The sequence below is a fragment of the Gobio gobio genome, assembly GCF_949357685.1.
Source record: "Gobio gobio genome assembly, chromosome: 15".
Classification (NCBI taxonomy): Eukaryota; Metazoa; Chordata; class Actinopteri; order Cypriniformes; family Gobionidae; genus Gobio; species Gobio gobio.
In genome coordinates, this window is record NC_137108.1 from 27,954,584 (window position 1) to 27,973,775 (window position 19,192).

At 37.1% G+C, this 19,192-nt stretch overlaps 1 protein-coding gene across 5 annotated transcripts in view; it reads left to right on the forward strand.

Annotated features, from left to right (window-relative positions):
- Positions 1 to 19,192, forward strand: part of spaca6 (sperm acrosome associated 6) — a 53,637-nt gene that overhangs the window by 6,014 nt on the left and 28,431 nt on the right. For 2 of the 5 annotated variants that reach the window (XM_079837358.1, XM_079837361.1), the window contains exons 2-5: positions 4,150 to 4,246; positions 5,182 to 5,309; positions 7,638 to 7,851; positions 10,688 to 10,795. The gene's annotated coding sequence lies outside the window, so the exon portion shown is untranslated. Of the gene's footprint in view, positions 1 to 4,149; positions 4,247 to 5,181; positions 5,310 to 7,637; positions 7,852 to 10,687; positions 10,796 to 19,192 lie in introns of those variants that run through there. The other 3 variants (XM_079837359.1, XM_079837362.1, XM_079837360.1) reach the window with 2 other exon arrangements.

Below are 19,192 nucleotides of genomic sequence, written 5' to 3' on the forward strand. Positions count from 1 at the left end.
GATTTGGCTAATCAACTACATTATTAGTCTTGCGTTTTATTGTTGCAATATCAAAATCTAGGACTCAAGCTTTGAGCTTCATTAAGAAAATCTTAACAATTGCCTTAATGGTTTTAAAATGTATTAACCCTCTGGTGCTCTTCGTTTAGGGGTTGCATTGGTGGTCTTCCCGATCATAAGTGACCGGACACCTAAAAATTTAACTTCCTCCACCCCAGTAAAACCAATGCAATTTATTTTTCTTCAATAATATTTCTTCTTTTTAATTTTATATTTTGAGATAGTTTGATTCTATTTTTTAATATTTATGCAATAATTATGGTCTATTTTTGCCATTGAAAATTATACACGTTTTTTTTGTATTTTTTGTATTTTTTTAAATTATTGCAGTATTTCAGGTTAAAATAGAGACTAGGCCTTCAAAATAATTTTTTTGAAGGCAGATTAGCGCCCTCTTTTGGAATTATTTAAGAAATCATGCAACCATGGGTGTAATCCAAGCCTGTAGTGCTCCTGTCAGAAACTGAAGCTTCCGCGCCTCGATCGCCCCCGGGTGGCTGGTCCCAGTATAGCTCCTAAACCTCACCCCTCCATGTATTTGAATGGACGCGAGACACACTAAACAATTCAATCACACTTCAAATAATTGTTTCCTAAAGATGGTTTCTGTCATTTTAGGCAGTTTTTATTACGATGATTTAATTTCAAGTGTTCGTTTTTTAAATAAGTTTAGTTTTAGTGAGTTATGTGATGCTATAAAAACGGGGGGTGTGACGTCATGATTGACAGCTGAGTTTGACGGCTTCTCTGAGTGAAGTTGTCACTGAGGCACTAACAGACTTTTTTCTGGATTTTTGGGAGGGGATTAGCCTGGATGCCAGCCGAATTTAGCCCCGCCCACAACATTTTTACTCGAGCAGTTCGGTCTGGACTTGATCCATAGAGAAGTAATTATGCTACCAATGAAATTGTCAGGGCGGGCTTTAGACGATGATGGACAGATGATAAACATTAACGTAATCATCCACGTCATCAAAGGCGCTTGGGTTGAGTTTGTTCTAATCCTAATCGGAGAACTTGTTCGTATATGCATTCACCTTTACTATTTCTCTCAGAAATGATGATCGTGTTGGTAAGTACTCTGTGTATCCTTAAATTCTTTTTTTACAACACCGGCAAAGATCGTTTACATTCATCTTTTTCTTCTAACGTTAGGCTACTTATTCCAGCGTGCGTGCGTGCAGGTACAGGGTTGCCAAATTTTTACAACAAAACCCACCCAATTGCTAACGTTCCTCAAAACTAGCCAAAAACAAGCCCAATAACTTTCCAGGGGGGTTTCTCCGGGAAAAAAGGCATTTGGGGGGTAAAATATGTGTTATGTTGGCAGGGCTGGCAGCTAAAAATCGCATTCCTGGGTCTGTATATCACATAATTGGGGTCGCTTCAACCCACGGACATGGCAACACAGTGCAGTTGAGTTCTGTTGACATTTGACAACTAACGTTATGCGTCGCTCCGTTGCTCTGATTGGTTGTAGGTCTATCCAATTGAGGTCTTTCCTGGTTCGGTTGAAACACGCCCCATAATCACAGCCCAACGGAGCAGTATCAGACTCATATTCTGACTAGAATTGAGTATGACGACGTCAGGCTAGGAGGGGATTGGAGCTTTAGCTTTAATTTCTACATTTCTATAACTGTTTATTTCACACCAACATAATGAATTGTTATGCATCTGTGAGAGTGTGGGCGGGCTCTTGATAATCGCGCCTCTACTTCCTGTTCTCTACTGCGCAACTCCGGTCCCGAGATCGCTACTGCGCAGACTCAGTCCCAAGATGTCAGCGCCGTGAGCGGGCATATGAAAGCTTCAACTATGGTCAGCGGAAGTCAATGAAGTCGCGTCGTCCATATTTTTTTACGGTCTATGGTGTAATCACTAGAGGTCTCTATGGAGAGGCTTGAGAATTCCCTAGTTCTGTTTTGAACACATTTAATGATTTTTTTGTTGTTGATGGATTTGAATATATATTTAAAACATCTCAAAGACTATTTATTATAAAGTTTTAGATAAATTTTTTTTGTTAGAAATATAGATTTTTTTTCTGTGAATTTGTGTTTTTGCAGATTTCCCATTAATTTCCTATGGTGGTCATTTTTGACCGAAGAGCACAAGTGGGAGTATTTTTTTTACGACCACTTAGCATGCTCAAATCATGCCCTCAATTTTTTTTGTGTGTTTACATACCTAATGCTAGAAAAGTCACCAAGTTTCATATCATTCTGATGAAGCTGTGATTTTTTTATTTTTTTTATTTTTTTTTTATTCAAAATGTGGTTCATAGGTTCAGTTTTTCATAGGTGTGTGTGTGTGTGTGTGTGTGTGTGTGTGTGTGTGTGGATGTGTCAATATCACACTCTTGATGTTTTAGAGTGTCACCCCTTAATTGCTGTGTACTTTTTTTCAGCATCGTGGCCGGTTGGTAGATTGTTCACACAAATATTCAGAGAATTTTTGTGTTTTTGCAGATTTCCCATTCATTTCCTATGGTCGGCCGTAGACAATGAACGCTACTTTTTTTTTTTTTACGACCAATTAGCGTGTGTTCACATACATAATGCCAACAAAGTCACCAAGTTTCATATTCCGATGAAGCAGTGATTTTTTTTTTACATTTCAAAACAGAAAATGTTCTGGTCAGAAATGACCGAAGGGCAACGGAGGGTTAAACTATGGAGATTTATGCTTTTTCCTTCTTGGAGAACTTTGACCTTACAGCTTAGACATCTAGTCCAAGACATCTCATCTTTGTTTTATTAGGTCTTCATATTGTCAAGTTAAACTTTAATTGTTTGTTAAACCATAATGGCTCCAGTCTTCATAAATCATTCTGATATGATGATTTGCTGCTCAAGAGAGATTTCTTATTAAATAAATTTTGAAAACATTTGTGCTGCTTAATATTTTTCTGGAAACCTTGATAAGTTTTTTTCAGGATTCTTTGATGAATAGAAAGTTCAAATGAACAGCTTTCAGCATTTTTAAAAAATTAGAATTGGTTTACTGTTCCTTTTTGAACATTTGAATGCATCCTTTCTGAATAAAAGTTATTTTTTTTAAATCATTAAAAAAATATTTGAGGGACCGTAATGCTTAAAAGTGATGAGATGGTTGGTTAAAAAGCAGCTGTGGCTTTTGGGTGCATGCAGTGTAGAGGAACTACACTTTAAGATGAAAGCCGTAACCATGGTTCCCCTCCTCAAGACGTTTGCTTAGAGCAAAGAAAGGTCAGGAAGCAGATCAAGCGTAAACACTTGTGCATTGTTCAAGTTCAAGGTGAATTTTAATACAAAACATGGTTAAAAAACATTCATAAGATGAGTAGGTTTGGGATGTAGTATGATGTATTTAGTTTCACTTTTTGGTTTGGTCACAGTGAGAGCATGTTTGGCTCTTAAATGATTTTTGATAGCACTTCAGCTGTAGTATTTCCTATGATGGAAAGCTTCTCAAATGCTCTCAATTTGTGTGCATTAATGACTTGAATTCTGGAAAAGAGTCACTTTATGAACTTGTTTGTTGGCTTTAACCAAGCTGTAGATTTCAGTCTGACCTGTTTTTTTGCCAGTGGATTCAAATGGTTACAGTTAACCGGTTAAAGTTGACATAATAGATGTTTATCAAGAGTACAATACAATAGCTGTTTAACAGAGAACAAGAGAAATAGCTAACAATAAACTAGTCACAGATTATCTCGATACACAACAAGTGATCATACAACATCATCCTCTGGTGAGGGAGGTTTTGAATTTGTTAAATTCAATTCACATTTATTTGTATAGCATTTTTCACAATGCAATTTCACAATTTCAAAGCAGCTTGTTTCTACATTACAATTTACTAATCTGTTATCAGAATCAGAGTAATGTCTTTATGTCAAAAATGTACTGTTCTTAGATAATACAAATCATGCAGTTAGATAATATCATGTATTCATTTAGGCCTAAACGATGATCTCATTAAAACAATGATCATAAGTTGTGATCATAATGATTACAGTATGTAGGAAATTTGGCAGTGGTGCATGTTGATTCAGAATTGGCGTCATCTGAAGCCCTCACGGGGGTTGCTGTCTTCTCTTCACAGGTGTTGGGGCATCTGAAATCTTCATAAGAGGCTGGATTCAAACTGGAGCTGGCGTCTACTGGCCTCGGGATGGGCATCACAAGGTAGAGACAGAAAAGTAAGTGTAAAATAATTAGCATAGCTGCTGACATTTCAAGCAAAGATAATCATATTCATTTCATCTGATATAACTGTAGTGTAAGGTTATGAGGTGAATTATGTGAATGCTTAGTTAAAGAGATCATCTATAATCTAGATTTAAACTGGTGTGTCTGAGCCACTTGAAGGCTATTCCAGAGTTTAGGAGCCAAATGTAGCTTGTTTTTTGAGGATGCAGCATGCAGGACAACCACCTAGTATAGCATTATAGTAATCTTTTCTGCATCAGAAACGGATAACATGATGGAAGATGGCTGTTTTTGTAACTTTTGAAATGTGATTATCGAAAGACAAATTGCTGTCTAATATAACACCCAGGTCTTTAAATGTAGAGGAAGTAACAGTACATCCTTCTAGATGCAAATCATATTTTAAGAGATTCTGTGTACAGGTTTTTGGTCTAATAAATAATAACTCTTAGTCTTATCCTAATTTAATATAAGAAAGTTATTGGTCATCCGCTATTTTATATCTTTAATACACTCTGTGAACATGGATAATTTAGAGATTTCATCTAGTTGTGATGAAATGTATAATCCGCAGTGGAAAATAATTCCATGTTTTCTAATAATATTACCAAGAAGCAGCATGCATATTGAAAATAGAAAAGGGCCTAGAACAGACCCTTGTGGCACCTCATAACTGACCGATGTTAACTTGGATGATTCCACATTTAAATAAACAAAATGGTAACGGTTAGATGGATATGATCTAAACCAACCTAATGCTAATTGTAATTTTGCAATCGATCTAAGAGTATGTCATGATCCATAGTGTCAATGGTGTCAAACGCAGCACTTAGATCAAGTAAAACTAGTATTGATGTGCAGCCTTGGTCAGAAGCTTGAATCCTGACTGCAATCTTTCATAGATATCTTTCTTTTTTGTGCTTAGCTGTGCTCCGTCTGCCCTCTCAGACAATGTACAAGATCACAGCCGGAAGGTCAGATGTCAAAGCCAGGGAAATGTGACACGTCCCTTCCCCCCCAACTCTTGACCGACGACCTCCTGTGTTGTGTCTGGTAGGCTGATATGTGTCTGTATTTAACCCCCTATGGGATGCCCATTATCATGTGCAGTTAACACAGTCAAACTCTTCATCCTGTTTGAGAAACCATTCAGACTCCTTTCAAAATATCACATAAAAATACATTTGGGAAAAAAAAAGAAAAAAAAAATTAACAAAATGTTTATAAATATATACACTACCATTCAAAAGTTTGTGGTCAGTAAGATTTTTTAAAATAAGTTAATACTTTTATTTAGCAAGGAGTCACAGTAAAGTTTTTATATAATTATAATATTACAAAAAAAATCAAATAAATGCTATTCCATTTAAATTTTTATCAAAGGATCCTGAAAAATATCATAGTTTCCACACGCACACACAAAACATAATAATAATAATAAGAAATGTTTCTTGAACAGCAAATTAGCAGTTAGTTCATGGGGTCAAGTGCAAATAGGACTTACCGGTATATTATGCTTGATACTCCTTTTACTATCCATGATTGCCAAAGTGGTCCTTCTATAAGCATATTTATATGGTTATTTTAATAGTTTGGTGGTATCTTTATAGATCAGACGGCAGATCGCAGTAGCAATCTGTCAAAATAAAACACTGAGACAAGATGGTCTGTAATCACTTTTTCTGTCTTTTGATGGGTGGAGTATTATTCTGTTTTTCTCCATTAATAAGTCTTCACCAAAACTGAAATCTACTAAAAATATACTGTTGACTTCTAAACTTCTTCTGATGTCTATTCATCAATGCTTTACTCATTTGCCACAATAATTCAATGTCTTTAATTCTCTTCATTTGCAGGCTTTTCTCAACAAATAGCCTACTGATATGCAGATAAAAACAATTCATAATTCAGCATATATAATGTTCATATTTATATTTCCAATAATAAATGCTGTTCTTTTGAACTTTTAATTTATAAAAAATATATAAAATGCATCCACAAAAATATTAAGCACCGAAACTGTTTTCAACATTGATAATAAATGTTTCTTGAGCACCAAATCAGCAAATTAGAATGATTTCTGGAGGATCATGTAACACTGAAGACAGGAGTAATGGCTGCTGAACATTTAGCTTTTCCTTTAAAGGAATAAATTACATTTTAATATATATTAAAATGTTATTTTAAATTGTAATAATATTTCACAATATTACTGTTTTTGAGCCTTGGTGAGCATAAGTGACTTACCAACCCGAATCTTACCTACCCTAAACTTTTGAATGGTGTGTGTGTGTGTGTGTGTGTGTAATATTATATATATATATATATATATGTATGTATATGTATATATATGTGGCATTCTTAAAGGTTTTATCAGATTTAGCACACTGCAAACCAATTTGTACCCAAAGTATAGGATAGTAAGCACACACACACACGCACACATTCACATAAATTCGGTTCTGACTCACCCCTTTAACAGAAAGTCAATAACAGCACAGGAATGATTAATCAGTGGCTCCATTGTCCAATTTCACCAATTCCCCCTCCTCTCTCACACACTCATGGGCCCCTCTCATGGCATAGTATTGATCTGAATGCATTTGCCTTCCATTTATCCACTGAACACAAAGAACTGTGAACTCACCCGGTACTGTGCCCAAATCCATCTAGGGAGGGATCACTTGCTTGCCATAGACATGCATAAATAGGTTTAGGGTAAGCGTTAGTCAATGAAAATGTACTCTGCAACATCTTTAGCCTGTTTTTCTTTTTTCCTGCTCTTTTTTCTAAATTAATTGACAACATGTCGCATACTGTTGGTCATATGTTTTGAGGTCACATTATTGGGCAGCGTGATGCAAAATTACATATTGCTGCACACCAGCAGAGAAACATTAATTAGATAATAAAAGTTAATATTGAAGCATAAGGTATTAACACTCAAGAAATATGAAAACTATATATCATGCAGTGGTGAGTGTGAGAGAAAAAAAATAATAATTAAATGATGCAATTGGTTGTGTGAGTTAAAGGAGCCACATGCATAATATTTGATGCTGGGAAAATGGCATTCCAATCAAAAATATACAGAACATTTGACAGTTTTGCACTTTCTTTATGTAAAGTAAAATAAGCAAATAGCGAAAATATGTGCATTGTGATGAATATACTTTCTTATATACTTTTGATGTATGCTGGTAATGTATTTGATGTCATATTTGCCATTTATGAATTTAAATATTATATTTACTACATTTATTTTGTTTATTTAGAGTCTTCATTCTCTTTACTCTTAATGCTTTAAAAAATGCTTGTCAATCATCACACTTTGACATTTGTGTGTTGCTGTTTGCCTGTGTGTTCTTATCTGAAAACCAGCAGAGGGATTTGAGAATATTTTGACGGACAGCCTGCTCAAAGCCCTCCCTGCCTTCCCTATCATTCTGGTTGCTGAGAGTCAGGTTGCCATGACACCAGACTGTTTTGTCTGCCCTTTGACCCCTTTAAGAGGTGCTTTGGTCAATCAGGCATTACCCGTGAGGGGCCAACCAAGGGAGGAAAGATGGAGCGACATTTCCTCTCTAAAAATGAGGTACAAAAGGTTCTATACATCCGTTGTATGTAGGGGTACCGGCATAGTTATGGGGAGGCACAGGCACACACACAAACAAAAGGCACAGATGAATGTATCCGTGGCACAGTTCTGCCTTGGGAAAAAAATGAAAGGGTCTATGAGGTCCCTTGTGTATATGGGGCTTGTGCTCGTGATTAAAGCAGCTACCAGAAAATTTCAGACAAATGCTTAGTGGAAAGATTAGAATTGGACAATTTGAATTTCAGAATGGTCGCTTAAAATTTGGCTTTTAGAGAAAATGAAAGCACTTTATAGAATTTTTTTTTTTTTTTTAAATATGCACTACCATTTAAACATTTTCTAACATTTTTGTTTTAAAATGTAATTCATTCCTTTCATCAAAACTAAATTTTCAGCAGCCATTGCTTCAGTCTTCAGTGTCACATGATCCTCCAGAAATCATTTGAATATTCTGATTTGCTGCTCAAGAAACATTTCTAATTATCAATGTTGAAAACAGTTGTGCTATTTTTGTGGATGCATTGATACATTTTTTGATGAATTGAAAGTTCAAAAAGAACAGCACAAATTATTATTGGAAATGTAAATCTTTTGTAATATTAGCCTGACAAGCCAGACCCACATCAAGATGTTGGGTCTGGTAACACACCATTGGCAGGGCTCAATCCAAGGGGCGGGATAAACAGCTGTCTTTCAAATTCCCTCTACACGCAATAGGATAGCGCTACAACCAACCAGAGCAACAAAGATGATAAAGCAGAGCTAGTTGATAGATTACATTTTTGCCGTATCCGGTCGACAAAACTCCGAACACATCTTCCTTTTTTTAAGAATGACTTCAGTGCCGTTCTTTGTTCTTTTCTCAAAGAAAAGCTTAACTCAAAGTCTTCCAGAGTCATGGCCAAAGCCGTTTCAAGACCAATGTTCACCAGCTTCTTTGTTTTCAAGTAGCACGCGGAACCGCCGCAAATCTGCCGTCATTATGTTTAGCCCGTCCACTGACTCTATACACGATGTTATTGGCCTGACTAGAGTTTGTTTTTTCCAGCTCGCAAGCCAACGGAGAGTTGCTAGACGCCCTAGCTGCAAATTATATTAGCTGCCGCTAGGTTGTCTAGATTTTTAGGCTAATTATAAATGTCTTTACTGTCACTTTTGATCATTGAATTATTGTGGCAAATGAGTAAAGCATTGATGAATAGACATTATTTTTTTTATGTTTTTAGAAGTCAACTGTATTTTTGTTGTTGTTGTAGATTTCAGTTTTGGTGAAGATTTATTAATGGAGAAAAACAGAATAATACTCCACCAATCAAAAGACAGAAAAAGTGATTACAGTCCATCTTGTCTCAATGGTTTATTTTGACAGATTGCTACTGCGATCTGCCGTCTGATCTCTAAAGATACCACCAAACTATTAACATAATCATATAAATATGCGTATAGAAGGACCACTTTGGCAATCATGGATAGTAAAAGGACTATCAAGCATAATATAAGTCCTATTTACACTTGACTCGAGTGAACTAGGCCTGACAAGCCTTTGAAATTAATCCTCTCTAGCCAGAACTGCAGCATGCTTCCTCCTCTCCTCTGAGAATTGTTGTGACTCGCTGTGAGTCCTCGTCAGGACTGATAAGATTAGCGTGGGTTCTGTTCTCACCCTAGGACACAAAGTATGTGGAACAGAATAACAGCTCATGGGAATTTATGTTGCTCTGTTTAATGGTGTTAGATACGTTATGCTTCAGACTATGAAATTGGCCTGGAACAGAGAATTTGTTTGGTTTTCTCTCCCTGATAGCCGCATAAATGAAGATAATGGGTGATGAAAATGAACTTACTTTGATTTCTGACGGCTCCTTTCATTTCAGTTTTATTTCCGTCGTGAGCGTTGACCTGTATGTGACCTTTTTAATATGCCGTGTGTAGATAAGATTACTGCCAGGCAGAAGGGTGCATTTTTTCCTCATGCAGATGAACACAGAAGCCTGTCAAAACAGACATAAAATATGAAATACATACCAGAGATCTGGGGCTGGAGTTTGTCTATATTTAAACACTTATGTGCATTCTTGGCATGATGTCACAATTATCTGGGTAAGATGATGCGTCAGGGGAAAACCCTGCGTCTGGATAAAAATAAAAAATGAGAACACATGCATGCAAGCAAAAGGCAGAAAATAACTTCTAGCTGATTTTGTTGCATAAGAATTATTAATTCAATGCCTTTGAATTATAAAACAAAGTGGGATTTTTTTTTTTGAAGAAAGACTATTTACAAGCAACACATTCCACAAAAAAAGATTTTAAGATATTTGTTTAGCTCTATGATTTTAAATTTAACATGTGATGTTTTTCTGTGATGGCAAAGCTGATTTTCCAACATCACTACTCAGTGTCTTCAGTGTCACATGATCCTTCAGAAATCATTCTAATTTACTGATTTGCTGCTCAAGAAACATTTCTTCTTATTATTATCAATGTTGTGAATTCCCCAGGATTCTTTGATGAATAGAAAGTTCAAAAGAACAGCATTTATTTTAAATATAAATCTTATGTAACATTATAAATGTCACTTTTGTCCAATTTAATGCTTCCTTACTGAATAAAAGTATTCATTTCTTTAAAAAAAAAATTATGACCCCAAGCTTAGTTGTTTAGTTCTGAGAAAAAGGTTTTGAAAATTAACAGTTGGTTTGTTTGATTTGAAATCTAATGGAACATTTTTGTCCAAAAGTGTTCAAACCGTTTCTGTGGCCACTGTATGTACAATGCTATTAATTGGTGTATTTGTTATATCTTTTGAACCTTCGCTCTTTTGTCTTTTCAGAAGCTGGGACGCATGATCTGAGATCCACTCTGGTCCTCCTCAGGGATTTCAGGTGTTCACTCCTCATGCAACATACAGCTCAAAGGAGACCAGCTGGTCCGTGATCAGGTAACCACACTTTTCTCTCCCACTATCATTCTCCGCCCTTTGTTATCTATACCTACAGTGCTCACACAATCAAGCTGAAACCTCGAAACTTTAAACTCTTAGAACCTGCTCTCAGCCTACTTTGTGGCAGCTCCAAATAGTTATTTTGTTATTGTTTATTATCAGTTCCTCTATGACAGTTGTGTGTTCCTCTGCATATCTTCTTAAAAAGGTCCTATTATGCTTTTTCACTTTTTCAACTTTAGTTAGTCTGTAATGTTGATCAAAGTCCCCTCCAAAGGGAGATCTTTTATTTAACAGAATCCACTTTCCAAGAACTACAACGAACAGCTTTGTTTGGACTACAATATTTTTTTTACAATATCTTGTGAAGTCACAATGTTACTAATTTAAATAACCTCAGCTCACGGAATACACAAAAAAGGGGACAAGGCCTGGTTGAGCTGCATTAGAGAAGACAGTGGGCCCTATTTTAACCATCTGAATGAATGGTCTGAAGCTCGTGGCGCAGGTGTTCTTTGGGCGTGTCTGAATCCACTTTTGCTAGTTTAACTTCGGAAAAAACTGTCGGCACGCCAGGCGCATGGTCCAAAAGGGTTGTCCCTATTCTCTTAATGAGCCATGGGTGTGTTTTGGGCGTAACGTGCAATAAACCAATCAGAGTCGCATCTCCCATTCCCTTTAAAAGCCAGTTGCTCTTGCACTATGGCGGATTCGCTATTTACATGGTGGAATATAGACACCCTCAACCTGACGATGCAGTTTAAATACATGTGTGTATTACCACGATTGGTTATATAAGTAGCCAATTTCATTCGTCATTACTGCAAATAGGTAATTCTGATACATGCAAGGACTATCCATTATGACATGTAGGCATTTTTATCTTTATGTACATAATAATAATCTTTTACATTGTAATCCTTTTATTTTTAATATTTGACATGTTGACCACCCACCTATAGGTGCATGTTACTAACGCGCCCTTTAAATAACAAAAAATACTGCGCTATTGACTTTAGACCAGGTTTCAGTTGGTCAATGGCACAGTTTATTTTAGTTGCCTCAAAATGGCAACGCACCAACAATGCGTCTGAACCAAGCCTGTAGTGCTTCAGTCAGAAATTGAAGCTTTCGCGCCTTGATGGCCCCCCGGTGGCCGGTCCCAGTATAGCTCCTAAACCCCACCCCTCCATGTATTAGAATGGGCGCGAGACACACTAAACAATTTAATTACACTTCAAATAATTGTTTCCTAAAGATGGTTTCTGTCATTTTAGGCAGTTTTTATTACAATAATTTCATTTCAAGTGTTCGTTTTTTAAATAAGTTTAGTTTTAGTGAGTTATTTGATGCTATAAAAACGAGGGGTGTGACGTCATGATTGACAGCTGAGATTGACGGCTTCTCTGAATGAACTTGTCACTGAGGCACTAACTGACTTTTCTGGATTTTTGGGAGGAGATTGGAGCTTTAGCTTTAATTTCTACACTTCCATAACTGTTTATTTCACACCAACATAATGAATTGTTCTGCATCTGCGAGAGTGTGGGCGGGCTTTTGATAATCGCGCCTCTACTTCCTGTTCTCTACTGCGCAACTCCGGTCCCGAGATCGCTACTGCGCAGACTCGGTCCCAAGATGTCAGCGCCGTGAGCGGGCCTATGAAAGCTTCAACTTTGGTCAGCGGAAGTCAATGAAGTCGCGTCGTCCATATTTTTTTACGGTCTATGGTCTGAACACACCTAATTTTCAGACCAGCTCATCCATGGGCGAACAGATGGGCGTGAGTGCATTTGCTATTTAAACAACGTGGCGCTGGACGTGAAAATGATAACTGCGTCGAGCAATAAACACTTGCGTTGCACCTGGCGTTGTATTGCGGTGGGTGTATGATAGGACCCAGTGTCTTTTTCCACCCTATTTTCAAAACTCATTTATGTATACGAAAAAACGAAACAAAACAAACATACTGCTCTGAAATGTCCTGTGAAATCGTTTCTTGTAAAGTCCATGCAGGAAATCCGTTCTGCACGATCCTCTTATTTGTTAACATCAGTCTTGAATTGGTTTGAAATTGATGCCATCCTTAATATTTACATCCGAGTTCACACACTAGGCCAGCTAACTAATCACAGCACATTTCGGAAGGAGGGGCTTCATCGAAACCGGAAATAAACGGTGCGTTTGGCCCAGACTGGGGAGAGAGGTGCTGTGATAATGCAAATGATGTGAAAAAGAATGTGTTTTTTGAACAATCAAGGGCATAATAGGACCCCTTTAAAGGGGTCATGAACTGGCTTTTTAAAAACATTTTATACTGTTGTCTGAGGTCAACTTATGACTTTTGTGTGGTTTTTACATAAAAAAACATCATAATGAATAAGTAATTGGCTATTTTCTGCCGTGGATTTGAGGCTCTCTCAAGAAACGCTCTTTGGATTGGATAAGATTTGCATATTTAATGGTAAATTCCCCTGTCAGTACATGTGGGAATTGTTTTGAAAGCGTCAGGGGAAACGACAACCAGAATGATTCGCTTACAGGGCTCGCAAAAGATCTTTATCAAACAAACACAATGATTCGTCTCTCATCCACCCACGATTGATTGGAATGTTATTTTTTTATTACTTGGCCCGCCGATCTGTGAATATAACCGCAAACCGCACACACACGTGCGCTTCAAATATCAATGCAAGATCGTGAACAACGCACATCAAGAAAGGAATGTTATTTCACTATTTAAGATAGCCTGTCTGAAAAACACATAGCCCCGGGACGTTGGGCTTTTGCGAGCACTGGCCCATACATGTCCGAGTCTGATCCCGAATCGCAATGAACCAACAACACCACAAATAAAGGATTCTTCAGCCTTTGACAGCGTGCTAATGTTCAGTTAGACACGTACACATAATCGATACGATCTGTAACAATGCAATACTATCACATATAAAAAACATGTTTTTCTCACATAAGTGTCTTGCACCATTCCTGTCGGATCCAATATAGAAGGCACAGTATTGTGGATCTGAAGGAAGCTTATGCAGCGACTGTGTTCTTCCACAACCAGACACAGCGCAATATATTACTCTTTTCTGCATGTTTATTGCTCGGTAGCGCGATCCGTTTGGCTCCACGAGTCGGTGGGCGGAGCTACAGAAGCAGGCGTACATATTTATCTGTTGAGGCGGCGTTTCAGCATACGATGACGTCAAGGGTCGACATATTCTGAGATTGAGCGTTTGCTGGGCCTGGTGTCAATAAAAGCTTATCTTTGACTAACAAGGAAGTTTTCAGCTCCGAAACTTACAGGATATTCTTATCACGAGGAACTTTTATATATCAAAGGCTCAAGGGAAAGTTGATTTCTCAATTCATCACCCCTTTAACATCTATCATATTTCTGCCATGGTTTGTAGGTCTCCTTATAAGTCAGCTTTTATCATTGAAATATTTTTTTAACTACCTTATCGTGTTTTGCTTCTCAGTCGTTTCTTACATTAAACGGGAGAAGCACTTAATTTGACGTCAAGTTGCTTTGAATATTTCTGATTGTTCCTGAATATCAATGGCATTTTTGTGCACTTACAATGCCAGCTGACCTTCAATATTTTGCAGCTGACCAGTGCTGTGTGACCAGAGCTGAGCTCTCTGTTTTCTCAGTCCCAACAACATGCCTGGCATACACACTAACCCCTCTGACGTGATTGACAACTCTGCCCTAGCAACCGCTTGGCATGTTGCCGGGCTGCCCAGGGTTGCCATGGAATATGTTCCCATAGCAACACGTTTAACCACTTTATTTGCCACCTTGAAATGTAGCGAAGGTTTTGCAAAGAGGCAGAAAGGGATTACTGCTGAAATTTGCCCAGGATGAAAATGTGTGGAAAGGTGATATGAATTTTGAGAATTGTATTTAATTTTATATTTATTTGTTAAGTTTTTGAGGAGCTGTGCTAAAGGCAGGATTTTTTTTTTGTTGTTGTTGTTGTTATTTTTGTCAGATTTTAACTAAATCTAATTTTGCCTTTATGGTGTAGAAAGAGCCCATTACTGGCTTACATTAGTCAAACAGTGCATACAGTATAAAAAAAAACGGTCAATATTAAGCTCCCAGATTTAACCTCCCTGATTATATCATGGTTTATCGTTTTAGTTAATCAAGTTCAAGGGTGCATACTAAGTGTTGAATGACTTCCGATTTTTAAAGCCAAACATTTATGTGATGAAAGTCAAGTCGACGACGACTAGACACTAATGACATCATTTAATGAATAAATAAGCCTGAACCTCATACTGAGATTCGAACGCCTAAAGGGATAGTTAAAAAATTAAAATTACCCCATGATTTACTCACCTTAAAGCCATCCTAGGTGTATATGACATTCTTCTTCTTTTAGACACTAATACAATCGGAGGAGATTGATAAAAAAATGTCCTGGCTCTTCTAAGCTCTTCTAAAAATGTGATGCCCAAATAAATGCATCCATCCATCATAAAAGTAATCCATGCGGCTCTAGTGAGTTAATTAAGGCCTTCTAAAGCGAAGCGATGCATTTGTGTAAGAAAAATATCCATATTTAAAACTTTATAAACTAAAATAACTAACTTACAGCAGTCGACTTTAAGCAGGAGTAACCCCTGACATGATGTAGCAGTAGTGTAAGCTTTTATGCCTCTTGCGGTTCAAACAAATAGGGCTGGGCAACAAACCCAAGCTCCTCTTCTCTTATATCGAAATTTCTCTTTAAAAAATATCGTTTTAGACTTCTAATTTGTGACCGGTGTTTTTTTTTGCTCTATCCTCTGCGCTTCCGTGTTCGTCAATACGTCATGCGTCAGGTCAGGGGTTACTTTTTCGCTGTAAATCGATATGTATAGCCGTCTGTCGAAAGATAGTTATTTTAGTAAAATTATTATAAAGCTTGGAAGAGCCAGGACTTCTTTTTACATTTCCGATTGTATTAGTCTGAAAGAAGAAAGTCATATACACGATGGCATGAGGGTGAGTAAATCATGGGGTAATTTTCATTTTTTGGGTCAACTATCCCTTTAATATGACACAGCACTGTCCACAAGGCTATTGCTTCTACATAACAGCTTATTTTAATCAGTTCTTTTATCTTTGGGTTGTTATATTTCTCACAGATTTCTGCTCATTCTAAATCAGATGCAGATAAAGAAGCACAGTGAATATTACATATGAATGTATTGGTGAGAAAGTGATTGCATGTGAATTAATTCTACCTTGCAGTGTCTCTCTACTAATAGTGAAGCTGTGGGTTTTAGTTACTAAGAAGTATATGCTTTAGTATAACTTTTCAGTTCCTAAGCTATTTTATTGATAAATCACAGAACAGTGTTGACAATACATTTCTGTGTTACTGAATGTTTCTGTGTGTGCGCAATCTGTGTGCGTTACAATGAAGCAGCGGAGAAGGGCGATTAACTTAACATGTAAAACATGCTTTCACCCGATCAATTTTGAGCATCCAGATGGTATAATCAAACATATCTTGTGGAGTGCTCTTGCAGTATGCATTTATTTATCATTTTAACTGTTTGGAAATGGAACGTCAAAGTGGACTTCAAAGAATTATTTTCGAGGTGTGCCCTCTATACGCCATGATCATCGACTGACATCAAGCTTAAACCATCTAGTCTGTGCAACCCCTAGTGCACACACATGTTCACACACATGCGTTTTAACCTACACCTTGAGTCAGTCACACAGTTACATATTAACACTCTTTTCCAGTATCCAGTTTTGGGATTTATATGGAAAGTGTCCGTAAGGGTTCTGGAAAGGGTGAGTTGGAGTGCAGGGAAGGAAGGAAGGAAGGAAGAGATGCGTGGAGAGATAGGATTTTAAAAAACTATAGACTGGAAGAGAGGGGGTGTTATTAAAGCAGGAACGCATCGTGTGAGGAGGACGCTGAGTTAACATCAATGCATGATTTGATTTTAAAAGAAAACAAGGGGGTGCAGAGGTCAACCGAGGAAGGGAAAATAAAGGGGTTTGATAATCGAAGAAAGGCAGGGTGTTAGAATGAGAACCGGATGAGACGTAGGTGGTCCAAAAGTAGTGGGACAGAAAGAGGGACATGGTGGGGGCAGAAATAGGGAGGCAACTTGATGACATTCATGGTGGTGTGAGAGGAAAGTAAAAAGGGCAAGAGTCTGGAGACGAAAAGGACAGAGAACCAAATAATCTTCCTGGCAACACTCTAAAGGAGGCCCGAGTATTGCCATGGTAACGTACCACAGGATTGTCACAGGTTTTTGACGTGTCGCTCATCTTTTTCTATTCTGTGCAAAAATACAGATATGTAAAGGTACATGCAGGGGTTGCCTGACATATTGTGCAGTTTTTAAGTGGAGCTTGTGTAGTTTGTCCTGCTCGCTGTGAAACACACACACTTACACACAAATAAATATTTTGAAGAGTGACAGTAACCTAACTGGGTTTTAGCGTATAGATGATATATTCTGAATATCTTTTTTTAGGTTTCATGGAAGAAAGAAAGTCATAGATGTTTTGGAATGACATGAGGATGATGGTAGAAATTATGACAGAATTTTTATGTTTGAGTGAACTATCCCTTTAAAATACTTCCTCCTACCCTTCTTAATATGCAGAGCAACCAGCTTGACAAAGCAACATTTGCTCCAAAAATGGTGTGAGTCTGAGGCGGGACTATCGGATTATTATCCAATGGCAGACATGGAGAGTATCGGATACACGTTTTTTTTTTCTTTCCATTATGTTCATATCGCTAGGGCCACAGAAATTCAGCTTTCACATATATAACATAGATAAACCACAGTTTTATCAAACTATGAACATATTCCACTAATATTACTCAACCAGAAAATACATAAATGTTACTTTATCATTTGAAACCTAACTAAATTATTTTTGTGAAATTTAGCTTGAAATGTTTTGCTTTAAAAACGGTCCCACCTTATTATTAATTAAAACTAAAATCATTAAAAAAAATTTGCTTAAAATAATATAAACACTAACTAAAATATCTCAAAATAATATTAAAATAAAATATAAAGCTGAAGTACAAAAATAACAAAAATAAACTAAAAACTTCTTTAAAACACATTTAACAAAAGAAACTTTTAAAAGAAAACAAAATATAAAAATACAATTTATTTCAAAATTTTAACAAACCTATAATCATATATTAACGGTACCCATTTGGTGACGCTAGAGGTGCAGAATTATACATTTCAGCTTTAAACCACACAAACTAACACATTCACATATAACCCAGAGAGAGACCCACACATACACAATTATTTCCTAAAATAATTTCTTGCTTCTTATGATTGTGCAAATTAATCGAGCTAAGCCTGTTTTTTTTTAGCATTCATATCTGTAACTACACAGAAGGTTATAAACTCATTAGTTGAACCTATACACTCATTAAGCTAAAACCTCTTGGATGAATTCACAGCACTGTAAACAAATGTAGAGAACAAACACAAAGAAGCCAGGCTGTAGACAGAGCAGCTTATGCTAGTGTAGATAAACACATTTGCATTCCTTTGCATGCATGCCATCTGTGAAACGTGTGTAGTCGGCATGCAAAGTGATACGGCTTTAACCTATGGCTCTCGTAGGCTTTTGGTGTCTGTGTGTGAAAATGAGAGGTCTCAGAGGAGTGCTACACCACTGCTTTCCTGCTGAATGAGCATTAACTTCTCTGTTAGCAGACAGACTCCTGCCACTATATTGCTAGGACTGCAGAATCAGTCTAGACTGATGGAATACAAGCATTATTTGCACAGCACACTTCACATATACGCACACACTTTTATGTGATAATTGTAGCATTTCGTTGTCATTAAATAAAATTAATAAGTATATTAAGTATAGTTTATATACATTTATGAGGGGGTTGATGATGATGATAAAAGAAAACATTATCAGGGCACCATAAATATTTTAGTAGTTGCAGAGAGTGGGTGGTTTTACCAAGGAGGTCAGACTGTGTGCGTACATGTGGATGCGTGTGTGTGCGCGTGCGTGCGTGTGTGTGTGTGTGAGTGGGTGTTTGCATGTTTGCTTCGTGTGTATTATGTGAAGCCACTAATGAGCAGAGACAATGCAGGAGACAGGGCTGAGTCGCTTCAGTGCACAATATCACCAGCAGAGGGCAACAATGTCACAACAATGATTGTAAAGTGCTTTGGACAAGGCTTTTGTGTTCATATTGTTTGCTAAATATGTAAGACAGTTTGTTGACGGTGCTTTTGGTATTTGTGTTGTCTGCCTACATGCATTAGTATGTCTTGTATACCCAAACATTGTTATTAAATAAATAAATATATATGCTGTAAGTGTGGCCATTATAGTGATTCTGAATACAATAGCGAACATAT